This window comes from Leptopilina boulardi, unplaced genomic scaffold, assembly GCF_019393585.1.
Source record: "Leptopilina boulardi isolate dan_hultmark-lab unplaced genomic scaffold, ZJU_Lbou_2.1 LbouV2_278, whole genome shotgun sequence".
Classification (NCBI taxonomy): Eukaryota; Metazoa; Arthropoda; class Insecta; order Hymenoptera; family Figitidae; genus Leptopilina; species Leptopilina boulardi.
Window position 1 is genome coordinate 3883769 of NW_026137838.1, and position 15777 is coordinate 3899545.

The 15777-nt window shown below is 27.3% G+C and overlaps 2 protein-coding genes across 2 annotated transcripts in view; one reads left to right on the forward strand and one right to left on the reverse strand.

The window, feature by feature from the left end:
* Nucleotides 1-15777, reverse strand: part of LOC127281957 (discoidin domain-containing receptor tyrosine kinase B) — a 395594-nt gene that overhangs the window by 373479 nt on the left and 6338 nt on the right. The window lies entirely within an intron of this gene.
* Nucleotides 9854-15777, forward strand: part of LOC127281960 (discoidin domain-containing receptor 2-like) — a 98444-nt gene continuing 92520 nt past the window's right edge. The window contains exon 1 of the mRNA XM_051305986.1: nt 9854-10268. The gene's annotated coding sequence lies outside the window, so the exon portion shown is untranslated. The remainder of the gene's footprint in view (nt 10269-15777) is intronic.

The window sequence follows — 15777 nt, forward strand, 5'->3', positions numbered from 1 at the left end:
ATCTCTCTCTCTCTCTCTCACTCTCTCTCACACTCTCCCTCTATCTCTCTGTGTGTAGAGTACTTTACGTCGAAAATGTTCTCCTCATCATTGTTGTAACTTTTCTCAATGTCCGTGGGATCACATTTTGTAAAATAGAGAGGGTCGGAGAGATTCTACTCTCTCGCAATTGGACCGGTTTTCAAACTCGAATTGCAACCAAAGGCTGCTTCTGACGTTCTCGCGATACATGCTGCTTCCTGAGCATCATATAAACCCCTGCGTCGTTTACACTTGAAATGGCAGTTTGTGTTAATTAAAAGGCATGTCAAAACCTGTTGTTTTGAGCGTTTCACCCTTTTCAGTTGAATAATTTCCGGAGATACTGTCATAGAATTTCAATTGGTTTTATTATATATATATAATTTTTTAAAAAAAATTTTATTCCGCCAAAGAAAATAAATTCTATTCCATTTTATTATTCCAATACAATTTGTCAAACAATATTTCAAAAATAAGCACAAAAAATGATATACAATATCCAATAATTAGAATAAAATAAAAGAACACTTCCTGTTTAATATGTTTATCATTTTGATGTTGGCTATCCTGATTGTATTTTAAAATAATTTTCATATATTTATTGTAATGACCATAATCGACAAGTTTTATCATTAACTGATCAAATTTTTCCTTAAACGGTGAACCTGATTTATGTGACCAAAACATCCATTTTTCAGCTAAATAAAATTCCAATGCCTTTAGTGAACGTTTACCAAATTTATCCAAAAATCTAACAGCTAATATTGCATCCGTTCGACTACCATTGAGACCAACTATACAAGTAATATTTGCCAAATTTACCAATTTTTTATAACAAATCTCCTTCTGTTCAACTAATACTGATTTATTCATTAAACTCCAAACATATTTGTCATCACTGTCCAATAATAAATTTCTCGTATAATTCTCCATCATTGGAGTGAGAGCTGAATTATTTAAATCCTTGACATTTTCCATTTTCATCTCTAATTCTGTTAATTCACCAATATTAACTAATGCTTCGAAAATTTTTGCTGAATAAACAGCATGCGTTAGAATTAATGATGCAAAAATTATTCTATCGACATTTTTCCTCGGTTGACTATTTAAACAATTACCGAGAAAAATTTGTATCAATGTCACTGGATTCCAGTAACGATGATCTAATTTTAATAAACGTGACAATATTGTCAATATAATTATTAATATGACAAATATTATAGTCATGTGAAGAAATTGTTTTAACAATAAAATAAATTTTTTTCTCGTTTTTATTTGTACAAAAGCACAAACTTTAATACATTCCAGAGGTCTACTTGCTTCGAAAAATTGATAATCAATCGGATTACCATAGAGAAAAAATTCCGGTAATATATCAATTTTATTTTCCTCCATATAATTGTAAACAATTTTTTCATTTTTCATTGTATTCAATTTATCACTATCAATTAGTACAATTTCAATGTGAAAATTTAAAAATTTTGCAAAATCTTTCAATATTGGTGAATTTATTTGATTGAGTAAATCACTTTTAGTTTTATTTTTCAATTTTTTTTCACCAGAAACAAAAAAACCGACTCTAATTGAATATTTTTGCATATTATGAAGTTTATCAGGAAACCATTTACTTAATTTAGAAATATTTTCCTCTTTATACAAATTTGTAAATGGATTATAGTATTTTAATGTCGCTTCTAATAAATTAATTTTAGAAATAAATTTATTTACATTAAAAATTTGTTTCAATTCAAAAATAGTAACATCTAACATTTTTGCCATTTTCCACATTTTTAATAGAATTTTTTCAGCTAATTCTTTATTTCCATTAATTGTTGAAATAATAATTAAACATTGTTGTCGCATTCTCATTTTTGATAATTGATTAAAGAAAATTATTAAATTTTCCACAATTGTTGAAGAAAATTTTTCTATTCCCATTACAATAAATAATGTTGTTCTTCGTGTATTTTCATGAAATGTTTTGGATAATTTTCTATCATTCATGGAATTAAAATTAATGCTACGAGTTGGAAAATTTCTCTCAATCTCCTGAACGATGTAGTTTAATTTTATATTCGTGTCATTACCCATAAGTAAGCATACTTGATATTTTTTTAAATCCACTTTGATATAATTTATCAATTCTTTGATACCATTTGTTTCGATAATTGAAAAATCATTTCCAATAATATTTACATAAATTATTGTTATCAGATAAATATTAAATATCTTCATTATTATTTCTTGTTTATTTTTTACGAAATTAAATAACTGAAAGAAAATAATTATATTATAAATTATAAATTTCATTAATTAAATTAAAATATTAATTTTTATATTTACCAACTATTAAAAATTTGAAAACTTTTTGCAACAAAAAAAATGTCACTGAGAGAGAGAGACTAAGGGACAATGTATTTATGGCAAAAGAAAAATATGTTACATTGCATGAGGTCTAACAATGACTAAACAAGTAAATATTACAATGTAAAAAGAATTCCATTTTCTAAAATCAAGATAAAGTGGAAGAAAATTGTCCTACCGTGAAAAGTTATAAAAAAAACGACTGTATAATTTACCAGCGCAGTTTTAATGTACACATTTCGATTGTATCATTTCTTATCTTTGAATAATTTTACAAGGTAGAATTTTTACTCAGAAGTAGAAGGCTAAATTAAACATAAATTGCAAATTACATAATGTTTATATGTTTCTTTTAAGTGTCGTTAAGTACTGGAAAAAATGTAAAAAAAAATGACATCAATAATAATAATTAATTAGGGAAAATATCTAAAAATTCTTCTATCAAAAAAAAAAAAAATCAAATTTATATTCCTTTTATGACAATGTATTAGCAGTCGGTAATTCAGATTTCTGTAATGGCAATATACTAGCAGTCGGTTATTCAGATATCTGCAATGGCAATGTACCAACAGTCGGTTATACAGATTTCTGTAATGGCAATGTACCAACAGTCGGTAATTTAGATTTCTGTAATGGCAATGTACCAACAGTCGGTTATTCAGATTTCTGTAACGGCAATGTACCAGCAGTCGGTTATTCAGATATCTGCAATGACAATGTACCAACAGTTGGGTATTCAGATTTCTGTAATGGCAATGTACCAACAGTCGGTAATTTAGATCACTGTAATGGCAATATACCAACAGTCGCTAATTCAGATTTCCATAATGGCAATATACCAACAATCGGTTATTCAGATCTCTGCAATGTGCCAACAGTCGGTTATTTAGATATCTGGAATGTCAATTTACCAACAGTCGGTTATTCAGATTTCTGTAATGGCAATGTACCAACAGTCGGTAATTTAGATTTCTGTAATGGCAATATACCAACAGTCGGTTATTCAGATTTCTGTAATGGCAATTTACCAACAGTCGGTTATTCAGATCACTGTAATGGCAATGTACCAACAGTCGGTTATTCAGATCTCTGCAATATGGTAATCTACCAACAGTCGGTAATTCAGATTTATGTAATGTCAATGTACCAGCAGTCGGTTATTCAGTTATCTGCAATGGCAATGTACCAACAGACGGTAATTCAGATATCTACAATGGCAATGTACCAACAGTCGGTAATTTAGATTTCCATAATGGCAATATACCAACAGTCGGTTATTCAGATCTCTGTAATGGCAATGTACTAATAGTCGGTAATTTAGATTTCTCTAATGGCAATATACTAACAATCGGTTATTCAGATTTCTGTAATGGCAATTTACCAACAGTCGGTTATTCAGATCACTGTAATGGCAATGTACCAACAGTCGATTATTCAGATCTCTGCAATATGGTAATCTACCAACAGTCGGTTATTCAGATCTCTGCAATGGCAAATAGAGAAATAAATCTCATTTACTATCAAAAGCAACTGAAAAATCTCTATTCCTGATAAAAAATAATCTAAATGAAATTTATTTTAACAAACAGGGAAAATATTTAATTCGTGAGATATATAGAGAAAGCTGGAAGTTGAACATTAATTTATTTTGCATTATATTGAAAAGTTTGCCAACCGTAACGGATTTCCTTAATTTAAATCGTATAATCAGTTCTCTTTTTTTTGCCTACAATTTAGCTGTTCACAAACTTTTTTTTCCTGACCTTTCCTCTCTCTACTCTACATTTTACGCCACAGTAAATTTCCATTTTCCAATAAAGATTTCCGGAACGGCTAGATGCGTTTCTGCTTCAGTGGACTCTAAATCCCGAGAGTGGTGCGCGCGCGAATATACATATGTTGAAGAATCCAAAATCGAACTTAGAAAGCCCTGAAGGTAGACATTTAGCTAAGAAATTTGCCACATAAGAGATATAATATAATACCAATTTTTTTAGATAATTCAAAAGAACATTAAAAAAAAGTGGTTCAAAAACATACGAACTAAATAGTAATTTTTTTTCCATGAAGATATATAAATTGGAAAATTTTCAAAATACCAATTGTTGTTTTGTTTGAGAAATATCTTTTCTAATAGCATTTAAGTGGGTCATTGTCGCACGCGACATGGCACACGAGTCAGTTTAAACAGTTGCAGGACGCAGTAATCGTTTTCCGGTATCCACTCCTCTTTTCTCTGTATATGTGTATATATGTATGTTTTTAAAAGTAGAGGATGCCACCTACCCGGAAAAGACTTTGGCCCTACACTCCTCGCCAAGGACTAAGGATTTACGACAGTCATAAAGAACTAAAAGCGTTACGGTAACTTCTGAAGGCAAGGCAGTTTTATTTCCGCCATACATTCGCAGACGACAGCTTTTGAACATATCTCGAAAAACCTACAAAAATAACAATGAACCTCTTATATATATATATGATTACTTACATCTATGTACTTCGATTTCTGATGATGAAAAGTTTTTCATCAAAAACTTTTATACATTTTTCATCAACCTCCATATAACAAAACAAAAAGTGCACCACTATAATCTCCTATATATTATTTCTCAGGAATTTTATTAGTTTGTAAAAAAAATTATTAATTTTTTGAAATTTGTCAGAATATCATTTTTTTATATTTGTAAATTAGGGAAATTAATGAAACAATAGAGAATAAAATTGATCAATAAGTATTTTGGGGTCACAATAAAATATATATTTTAATCCTTTTAACATGTACGTGTAGTCCTTTAACAATAATGAAAAGCACTCAAATAGATATAAAGCTGTTCTGACAAGCTTATTGATATACACACAAGGACACGGGATTAATATTGCTTTTTGTATAATAAATTGCTTCTCATGTGGAAATTGAAACAAATAAAATTTACCCCGTCGATAGAATTCATATGGAATTTATTAATAAAAAAAATAAAAATAAAAGAAAAAAACACAGTATCAAAGAAAATGAAAAAAAGTGTATTTTACTTTCGTATATAAAGTAGATTAAATAAAAAAAAAAAAATAGCAGAATTTGTAAGAATTTATAATAATAATAAAAAAATATTACTTTTCAATAATAATTATTAATTATTAATCATTATAAATTTGCTACTTAATAATATAAATTGTTAATAATTATTAATTATTAATAATTAATAGTCATAAATTGTTTATTTTAATTAATTAATAATTGTTGTTTCTTAATTTTTTCTGTTTATTGATTAATTTACATTAATAATTGCTGCCTTTTAACTTTTCCCGCTTGGTTATACTTGTGGGCGGAGCCAAGTAAGAGTGGGGATACGAGAGAAAGTGAGAGAGGTAACGCTTCTTTCCTTCTCTTTCGCATCTCCCCACTCTTACTCGACGGGCCTAACCCCGGAGTATTTAATCAAATCTCTCTAGTTTTCTTTGCAATATTTTTTTATCTAAATAAATAAAATAAATATTTCTTAAAAATTCAGTCCATTTCTAAATTTTCTCTTTATTATTAAAATGATTTTTATTAAAATTAAATTATTAAAATGTTCTCTCATCTTTTCGGATCAGCGAATCGTATAGTGGTTTTTGGAGGGGAATTTAAACCGCAGACACCCTGTATCTTAGGGGCTTGAACTCTCCTAGACAAAGAGATCTAATATACTCCGCGCGCACTTGGTTACATTAGCTGGATTTAATTTAAATCTTACTTGAGATGTATACGCAACGAATGTACACCGCTTAGGGCAGAAATGTTCGCACGCTATTCGTGCATGTCGCGTTACGTTACTATATATATATATATATATATATGATATATAATACAAGTAGCACGCGAGATATGGCGGGGGCACTTTATTGTAATTGTGCTGTCGCGCACGAGAGGTCTCGCCTTTAATATAAACACATTTTCCTATAGTCCGCATATATACAGGACAACTTAATTAGAAAACAAAAATATTTTAATATTTCCAAAAAATGAATATTCCTCAATAATTTGCAATTCGCAAAATTTTTTTATAAATTTCTGACGTTAATTTATTGCTCCCCTCTCCTCCTTTCTTTAAAGAAGCACCTTCAAGTTTCTTGTCTGGCTCAAATGTTTCATTATTGGCACGAAAGGGTTATATGTACACTTTGGCAATGAGAGAGAGCGAAAATTCGTTTATATTCCTTACAAAGGGATTCTTTTGTAAACTTTCAAGGAACAAAGCTTAACTCTTTTTTTTCTATATTTTAAGAAGCGAATTGTTCTACTCGAGGCGATTGCTATATAATACCAAAGGAATGAAAATTAAGGCAAAAAATTACAAGCGGAAATAATTTTCAATTATTGAAATAATGCATAAAAAATGTTTCTTTTTTTTACATAAAATATTAAATATATATAAAGGCAGCAGAACATGAAAGTCGTAAATTTTCATCTTTCAATGTATATAGGAAGAAAAACCTTTGCCAATATTCTGAAGATTGCGGAACAGTGTGTATGTGCGATCAGTGAGCAGGAAAGTTGAATGTCAATGGTATGAGCCAAAAAGAGATTTTCTACTTTATGGGTCAGTGTGAAAAAAATTTTACAACCATTTTTTTTCTATATGTAAATCTAATTTTTATAAATAATTTTCAAAAGGATATTCCCTCAATTAGAGGGAAAATTGTATTATTTTTTTTTTAAATATTTTTAAGTATTTTTAAAAAAAAAGATAATTCCCTTCACGTGTGACACAAATTGCAGAGTTTTTTCTTTTTTGAGTAAAAAATTACCTAAGGTGTCGTTTCTAATTCCTAAAAACGTTAAGAGCACGTACGAATCACAAAGTACGTGCCACTACTACTCCCATGCGAAGAACTCCTACTGGCCCCCGCGATCAAAGGGAATTCTTGGTCATGAAACTTCTGATTGCTTTTCTTCGATCCTTTTAACCTTTTTCTTTTCTGTCACCTCTCTCGATCCTGATACGATTTCGTATATATATATATATATATAGATAAATTTGCCATTCTTTCAACAAAATACATTAGCATTTTTAGTAAAAAGAAAATTTTTTTTAAATTACCTTTAGCTATATAATAATTTTTGTTTAAAAAAGAAACATTTAAGAAATTTATATAAAATATATTCTATTTTCAAAAAAAAAAATGTAAAAATAGAAAATAATTTAAAGAAAATATTTCCGACAATATGGAATAATGACATTTGTTGTCATAAACAACATTTGTAGTGGTTGGGATAGTATTATCGAAATTTAACAGAGCATTCATTCAAATTGAACCTATTGTATAGGAAAATAGCCCATGAAAATACTAGCAATTCTCTGAAATTTCGTATTATAATTAACTTGTTTCTATCTGATCAAGTATTAATGAAGCGGAAAAATTTGTTAATTTATGCATATTTTAAAACTATTAATTAGAATTCAAAAAAATTATTTCTAAAAAATAATTAATAATTAAAATAAAAATAAAATATTTAAATTAAATTATTGTAAAAAAATTTTTTATCTGAAATAACTATAATTTACTCTGGAACAGCGATATTTTTCTCTAGAATAGCGAAAACTTGTGCTGTTTTAGTGCTGTTTTAGGTAAAAAAATTTTTGCATGCATATAATAATTTAAATATTTTATTTTAATTATGAATTATTTATTAGAAATGATTATTTAAAAATAATAATAACTAATTATTTATTATTATAATTTAATTATAATATATATTTATTTAATTATAATAAATAATTATTTATTAATATTTTTTCAGAACATGAAACTGGCATTATTGGAAGTTATTAATTTATAATAATTAAAAAAATTTCAAAAAATAATTATTTTTTAACTGGTAAAAAACGCGGATATTTAAATTATTTTTACCAATAAAAAAAAACGTAATTATTTATATAAAGAATCTGCAAAATCAGAGAACACGTGTCATTAGGGGAAGGTTCCTGTTTCTTCAACTAAGGTTAGTTTTCCTTGCGCATGCGCGGTAAATACGTTTTTCCCGCGCTTTATTTGAAATACTCTACTTTGAATTACACGTAAAATACATACTTTTCTAAGAAAATGTAAAGTTCAATGTAAAATACATAATTTTTTATTGAAATTAATTAATTAATAAATCAAGTACCAATGAAGCGAAAAAATTTGTTAATTTATGCATATTTTAAAACTATTAATTAGAATTGAAAAAAATTATTTCTAAAAAATAATTAATAATTGAAATAAAAATAAAATATTTAAATTAAATTATTGTAAAAAAATTTTTATGTAAAATAACTATAATTTACTCTGGAACAGCGATATTTTTCTCTAGAATAGCGAAAACTTGTGCTGTTTTAGTGAAATATATCGCTGTTTTAGGTGAAAAATTTTTTGCATGTATATAATAATTTAAATATTTTATTTTAATTATGAATTATTTTTTAGAAATGATTATTTAAAAATAATAATAAGTAATTATTTATTATTATAATTTAATTATAATATATAATTATTTAATTATAATAAGTAATTATTTATTAATATTTTTTCAGAATATGAAAATGGCATTATTGGAAGTTATTAATTTATAATAATTAAAAAAATTACAAAAAAGAATTATTTTTTAACTGATAAAAAACGCGGATACTTAAATTATTTTTACCAATCAAAAAAAAAACGTAATTATTTATCTGAAGAATCTGCAAAATCAGAGAACACGTGTCATTAGGGGAAGTCCCTGTTTCTTGAACTAAGGTTAGTTTTCTTTGCGCATGCGCGGTAAATACGTTTTTCCCGCGCTTTATTTAAAATACTCTACTTTGAATTACACGTAAAATACACACTTTTCTAAAAAAAAAAATATAAAATACATAATTTTTTATTAAAATTAATTAATTAATAAATCCTAATTAAAAAAATTTTTTTTAAATACAATTTTCCAAACAATTCAATAATCAATTCACCTTTTTTTTTTACAAAGGAGCGTAAGGATAATTAACCGTTCGACAAAACCGGGTGCGTGGCTTTCTCACGTAAAACATGAAACACGATGGAGAAAAAGAGGCAATCGGAGGGAGGGAGGGGGGAGAGGTGTAGGAGTAGGTAGAGGTGAAAGGGGGAAGGGGGTAGTTGGGGTTAAAATCAATAAAATCCCTAGTCCACGAACGACCGCATTCATCGGCTACCCCATTTCTACAACATATTTTGCAACCCCTGAACCACCTTCGTCATTCTCGTCAGTCTTGCTTTCCAGAGCCACACGACCGTCTCCCCCCTCTCTCGCTCTCGCTCTCTCTCTCTTTTCCCCTTTTCTCTCCCCACAAGCGGCCGCCTCATGAATTCTCCAGGATTCCAGAGGGATGAGGAGGGGGACCGGGGGGTAAAGGGGATACACGAAGGGGGCAATAGCGGGCCGAACAAAATTAGTTACTGAAACGTCCGCCTGGAGGCGTTGTCGACACGTGTGCTGCCGGTGGAGGCAGTTCGAGTGTACGATACGACTGCCAGTTTGAATCGCGGTGCCGCGAGACGATATACGTACTGTATAGAGTTTTGTAGTTTTTCGCCGGCCCGTGTTTTTGTTGAGTTTCGCGCGTGACAAGGTGTTGTGAAAAAAAAAAGTTTTTTACAAAAAAAAAAATCAATTAAAAATAAACACATTAGTGTGAAAAATTTAAACAACGAAAAATTATTACATTTTGGATTAATATATTATACCCTGAAAAAGAAATAGTGTTTTATTATTTTGTGCAACATTGGTGTTTTTTTAATTTGAGTTTTATGATTTTAAAAAAGTGATTTTTGAAATTTTTTTTTCAATTGTTCGTTTAGTGTTTGTTCTGGTATACTTATGGTGAATTGCGGAACCGGTACTGAAGAAGGTAAATGAGGAATTTACGAATTATATCCAAAATGATCCCCTTTTTTTTAATACTGTGTGAAAAAAAAAAAAATTGTGTCTACCCAACGGATATGTGTTAATAATTAATACAAAAGTTGTGATGGATTAATTATGTTCTATTGAGAGTTATATAAACTACTATGCAGCTTTTTTTGGGTCTGAAGAAAATACAAAACAGTTTCATAAATATAAAAGAGTTTTTCTTTTTGGACAAGAAAAAAAAATTGAAGAGAATTTCGAAATTGTGAAATTGCAAAATTATTGCAGAAGATGAAAATTACTCGAACTTGCAAAACAGGAATTAACAAAATGCAAAATAAATTCCAAATTTTGGAAAATTGAACTTGAAAAAAGGACACAAATTTCGTTTCAATGATGTCATAATGATTATATAAATCCCTAGAACAGTGTTTGATCAATAAAAATCAATGAACCGTTCGAAAATTTTGATCAAAGAATTATTGATAAAATTCATAAGAAATAAATTCGAACTAAATTTTTAAATTTTACTAAACTTTGGAAAAAAAATGATACAAATTTCGTTTTAATGATAATCCCTAGAACAAAAGCTTCAGTGTTTGATCAATAAAACATTCGAAAATTTTGATCAAATAAATCAGTAAATAATTTGAATATATATTCTTAATAAAAAAAAATTGTTTTGATAAAAAAGTCTCGAGAGCTTTTTTTTTCAAAAATATATACACACAAAAGTAGAAAAAAAAATCTACCATGGAAAATATATATATGCTATTGAATTAACAGCAAATTTTTTGCGAAAAAGCATACGAATGATTGATTCAATGAAATACAGAATTTTACACCATTGACAAATTCTGTAGCTTTTTATTTTTTAATCAACTTTTCTACATTTATATCGCAGAGAGGTTTGCTACGATATATAAAAAAATTTTTTACTTTGATCCTACAGAATGCTGCAAATGTTATTTTATAAAAAGAGAAATTTAAATAAATCAACAAATGCATTAAAAATATAAATTCTTCTACGAACAATTTTGGATAATTAAAATTTCAATGAAAATAATAAATAAAATTTCAATACAAAATCAAAATTTTGAATGAATAAAAGAAATTAGAACATTTAAAATAAATATATTTCTAAACGAATATATAGATAATTTTATATATATTTTTTTAAAGTATTTTACAATACTGCGAAATACATCCATCAATCATCATATATATCGTACAGCAGACAAAATAAATCGTTGTGTGCCTTTTAAAATGTCGAGGAAACATTGGAAACGAATTTCAGATCAAAAAATAGTAAGAAATGTTTGAAAATAAAAAAAAAGCTATAAAACTCCAATAAATGCAGTATAAATACACAACACACAAAGATCGATGTGTTGACGAAAGCTGCATAAAAGTTGACGACAAATCGTTTCAGATAGATTTTTTTTTTTTTTTTGACAAAACGTGTATGACTTAATGGATGACGGCAATGATGATGATGATGATACATCACAGATATGAAAAATATATATTTGACTTTGAAACTGAACGATTTTATAGTCCTATACATAATCCATAAATCAACGTCATAAAATGACCATCACAGGTTTTCAAAACTGATTTTCAATTTGAAAGAGAAAAAAATTTCACAAATTGTAGTGATTTTAAAAAGAGATTTTTCCGAACTCAACAGAAATATCTATGAAGAATAAATTTGCCTTAGTAAATAAAAATTTCTCTATGTAGATTTTAAAAAGACAAATTTTCAGAATGATGGGAAAATGTGATAAACTTTTGCCTCAAAGGAAAAAAAATTGTGTAAAAATTAATTTAAATATGTGCCTTAAGTTCTAGTTAAAATAAACGAAATCATTTATTTGGTATGTAGATTTTTTAATTCTACAAAGTACATTAAATATTTAATAAACTAAATTCATCTTTTTGACATTAAAGTAATGAATAAAGTAACATTTACTTTACTTTAAAAGTAAAATCTGCTGTCCAAGTGTTTCTGCACATTTCTGGTAATTTTTACTATACGAAAATAGTAAAATTCACTATTTTTGGAATAATTTTTACTATTTCAGAAGTAAATTTATTTTTGTAGTAAAAATTACCAGAAATGTGCAGAAACTCTGGACAGGAGATTTTACTTTTAAAGTATAGTAAATGTTACTTTATTCGTTTTTCCATTTTTCTCAGTGCAAAAAAAAATAGTAGGCTAAAAATATTTTTCAAGTGGGACAATTTTTTTATAAACCAGATTTTTATGTGTATAGCATTAATTTTGTAACTTTTACGATTCAAAATATCTCCTAAAAGTGCATAAAAAAAAAATTATTTACTTCAGAAAATTTTCAGCTACACCCAAAAAAAAGTAATCTTAAATTTAGAGGAAAATTCCTCTTCTAAAATCCGCTGAATATTTTCCTCTTAAAATACGAATATTTCATTTCACTGTAGAATATTTTTATTCTTTGTTGTAATGGAACAATGACAAAAGCATTTTTGCATTTTCCTCTTCAATTACGATTTTCCTGTTTAAATTTAGTATATTTGAAAAAAGGAAAAGTTACATTTTTTTCCTGTTTGGCATTTGCGCTTTTGTTTTTCGAAACTGTCAATTTTGTCATAATAATGTTGTGTTATAAATCGAAAGATCAAAATGGAAAAGAGACTCGAAGATTTACTATAAATGATTTAAATCTGGTTGGATATATTGAATGGAGGTATAAATACAGAAAATATAACCTCTCGATGAATCTTCATTTCTTACTAATTTTCTTAAATATTTGCGTCGAACTTCTTTGATATTAGCAACTGGCTATAGCATTTTTTGATTATTATTGTAATTAAATCTAATGTATTTCAGCTCAGCAAAAAGCAAGAAATTTTTTTCAGAAATATTTAATTAAAAACCAATATTTCATTCTTTATTCCAGGAATCTATTATAATTTACCTTTTTTGAATGTAAATAATTAAATCTTATTAAATATTTATTATATTATTCAAATTTAAGAAAAATTATTGGTTCTCTTGACATTAATAACACTAGGAATTTTTTTTTTGTTGAGGTTTTGATCATTTTGATCATTATTGTCTAATAATTTATTCAAAACCTGTGTATTACGATTATTTTCAACTTGTCAAAATATTAGAATATTATTCTTCCTTTAAGAGGATTTTTTCGAGAGGAAAATCCTTCTAAATTAAGATTATTACTTTTGATACGAAAATTAAGAGGAAAATATGCATTACATTTAGAGGAATCCTCTAGAATGAAGATTACTTTTTTTAAGGTGTAGATAAAGTCATTTAGAATTTTAGGCACATATTTAATGATTTTCACAACAGGTGTGGATGAATTTATTTTTTTTTTTTTTTAGTCAAGTCATGCGACTCGCAATAATCCTTTGATGAAGTTCTCGCATCTTCCAAGGCGAATGAGTTGGATTATAGTGAAACCCTCAAAATCGTGGTTGCCTTGGTCTCGCGCATCTCTCTCTCTCTCTCTCTCTCTCTCTCTCTCTCTCTCTCTCTCTCTCTCTCTCTCTCTCTCTCTCTCTCTCTCTCTCTCTTTTAAGAGGGGGCCCGAGACAAATGAAATTAATTTCATCCCTCAAATTGTAGAAAATGCCACCGCAGAAAGTCACCCTGTCGATTAGCGACGGATCACTCGGTTGAGGCTCTTGGCAATTTTCTACTGGTATAATACGAATATATATATATATATATAGGGTGAAGTGCAATAAAGCTGAGCCTATATATACCGTTAACAGTCGCGCGTTCCTCAGCAAAGTCGTGTACTAATCTCTAGAGGGACTTTTCCCGAATCATGGATTTTCGATTTGATGCGATTTGGGGGAAGATGGTTTTAATCTCAATTCTCTTATATACTATACCATATATATATATGTATATAGATATATATGTATATGGTTACCGCCCTGGTTTTGACAAAATTTAGGGATAAGAATTCTTTCGGGGCGCGCCGAAAAAAAAAATTGACATTCGAGGGTAGAAAAATGCACTACTGAAAGGCTCCATTAACTTCTTGGCCCGTATATCAGAGGATAAACTACGAAATCAGCTTTTTCACAAACATTTCGGCTTCTGATTTTCTATTGAGAAATATATAACTATACAAATAACTTTTTATGTCCTTATTTTATTTACCGAAAAATAAAATCCCTATAAACGATTAATTTTGAATTTCTTTTTTTTTCAAATTAATTAAAAATTTTATTTGATTCAAATACTTGATTACTTGACTATTATCAAATAAATACTTATTTGAAGGGTAGAATGACAAAAGGGGTCAAGCGCCAATTCACTGTTTTTACAGGAAGTAAAAAAAACATTTTTAAAAATTTTGCAGGTCATTTAAAAAAAAACTGAGAAAACCGTTTCGATATATTAGTATGTTTTAATAAATAAACAACAATTTGTTGAAATAAACCTACATATTAACGATAAAATTGAAAAAAACTGTGGTGCCTTGAGGTTATATCAACAGCGCACATTTTCTTTAAGCATTAATTATAAAAAAAATATACAGTTTAAAGAAAAACTGGAAAATTAGTTTCTTTCTATGGAATCGACGAAATGAATAGAAAAAAAAATTCCTTTAAAAAATTTTTTGTTTTCAAGAAAATTACGAATTAATTGCTTGCTTTGGAATTGAGCAATACTTTCATCTTTAAATTCAATTGTTCACTTAGTATAACCATAAAAATATTTAAAAATTAATAACAAAATGATTTTAAAATTGTTTAAAATTGAAAATACATTATTACTATTATTAATTTTATTAAGTAAAATATTATTAAAATAAAATATTAAAATAAAACCTAAAAAAATAATATTTTTTTTTATTTTGATAATATTATTGACTCACCACTTTCTTTTGTTTTTCAATCAGGTTGCAATAAAGTAAATTTGAGGCTATTTTATTAATTTAATTTTTATTAAAAACTGATTTAAATACGCAATAAAAAAGGAAATCCTTCTACAGAAATGTGTAAATGAATTTTCTTGATTTTTTTATGCAAAAACCTCATTTTCGATAAATTGGCGCTTGACCCCTTTTGTCATTCTACCCTTCATTTGTATCCAATAAATATTTATTTGTATCAAATAATTATTATATGAGTCAATTTTGTTTCAAGTATACAGAAATTTCAAAAAATACAATTCAAATAAAAATTATTCGGTTCAAGTAAGTAATCGAGTATTTAAATCAAAGAAATTTTTTTCATTATACAAAAAGAAAGTTAAAATCATTACTATTAGTTTGAAAGAATTTTAAAAATTTTTAACGAAAACGAAATTTTTGATAATTAATATTTAAAAAAAAAACATTAAAACCTTTTTTTCTATGTATAAATTATTAATATTTTTATTATTTTCATTATTATTATTATTATTATTATTATTATTATTATTATTATTATTATTATTATTATCATTATTAAATTATGCAATATTTTCATGAGGCTTCTCTTCCGGCAAA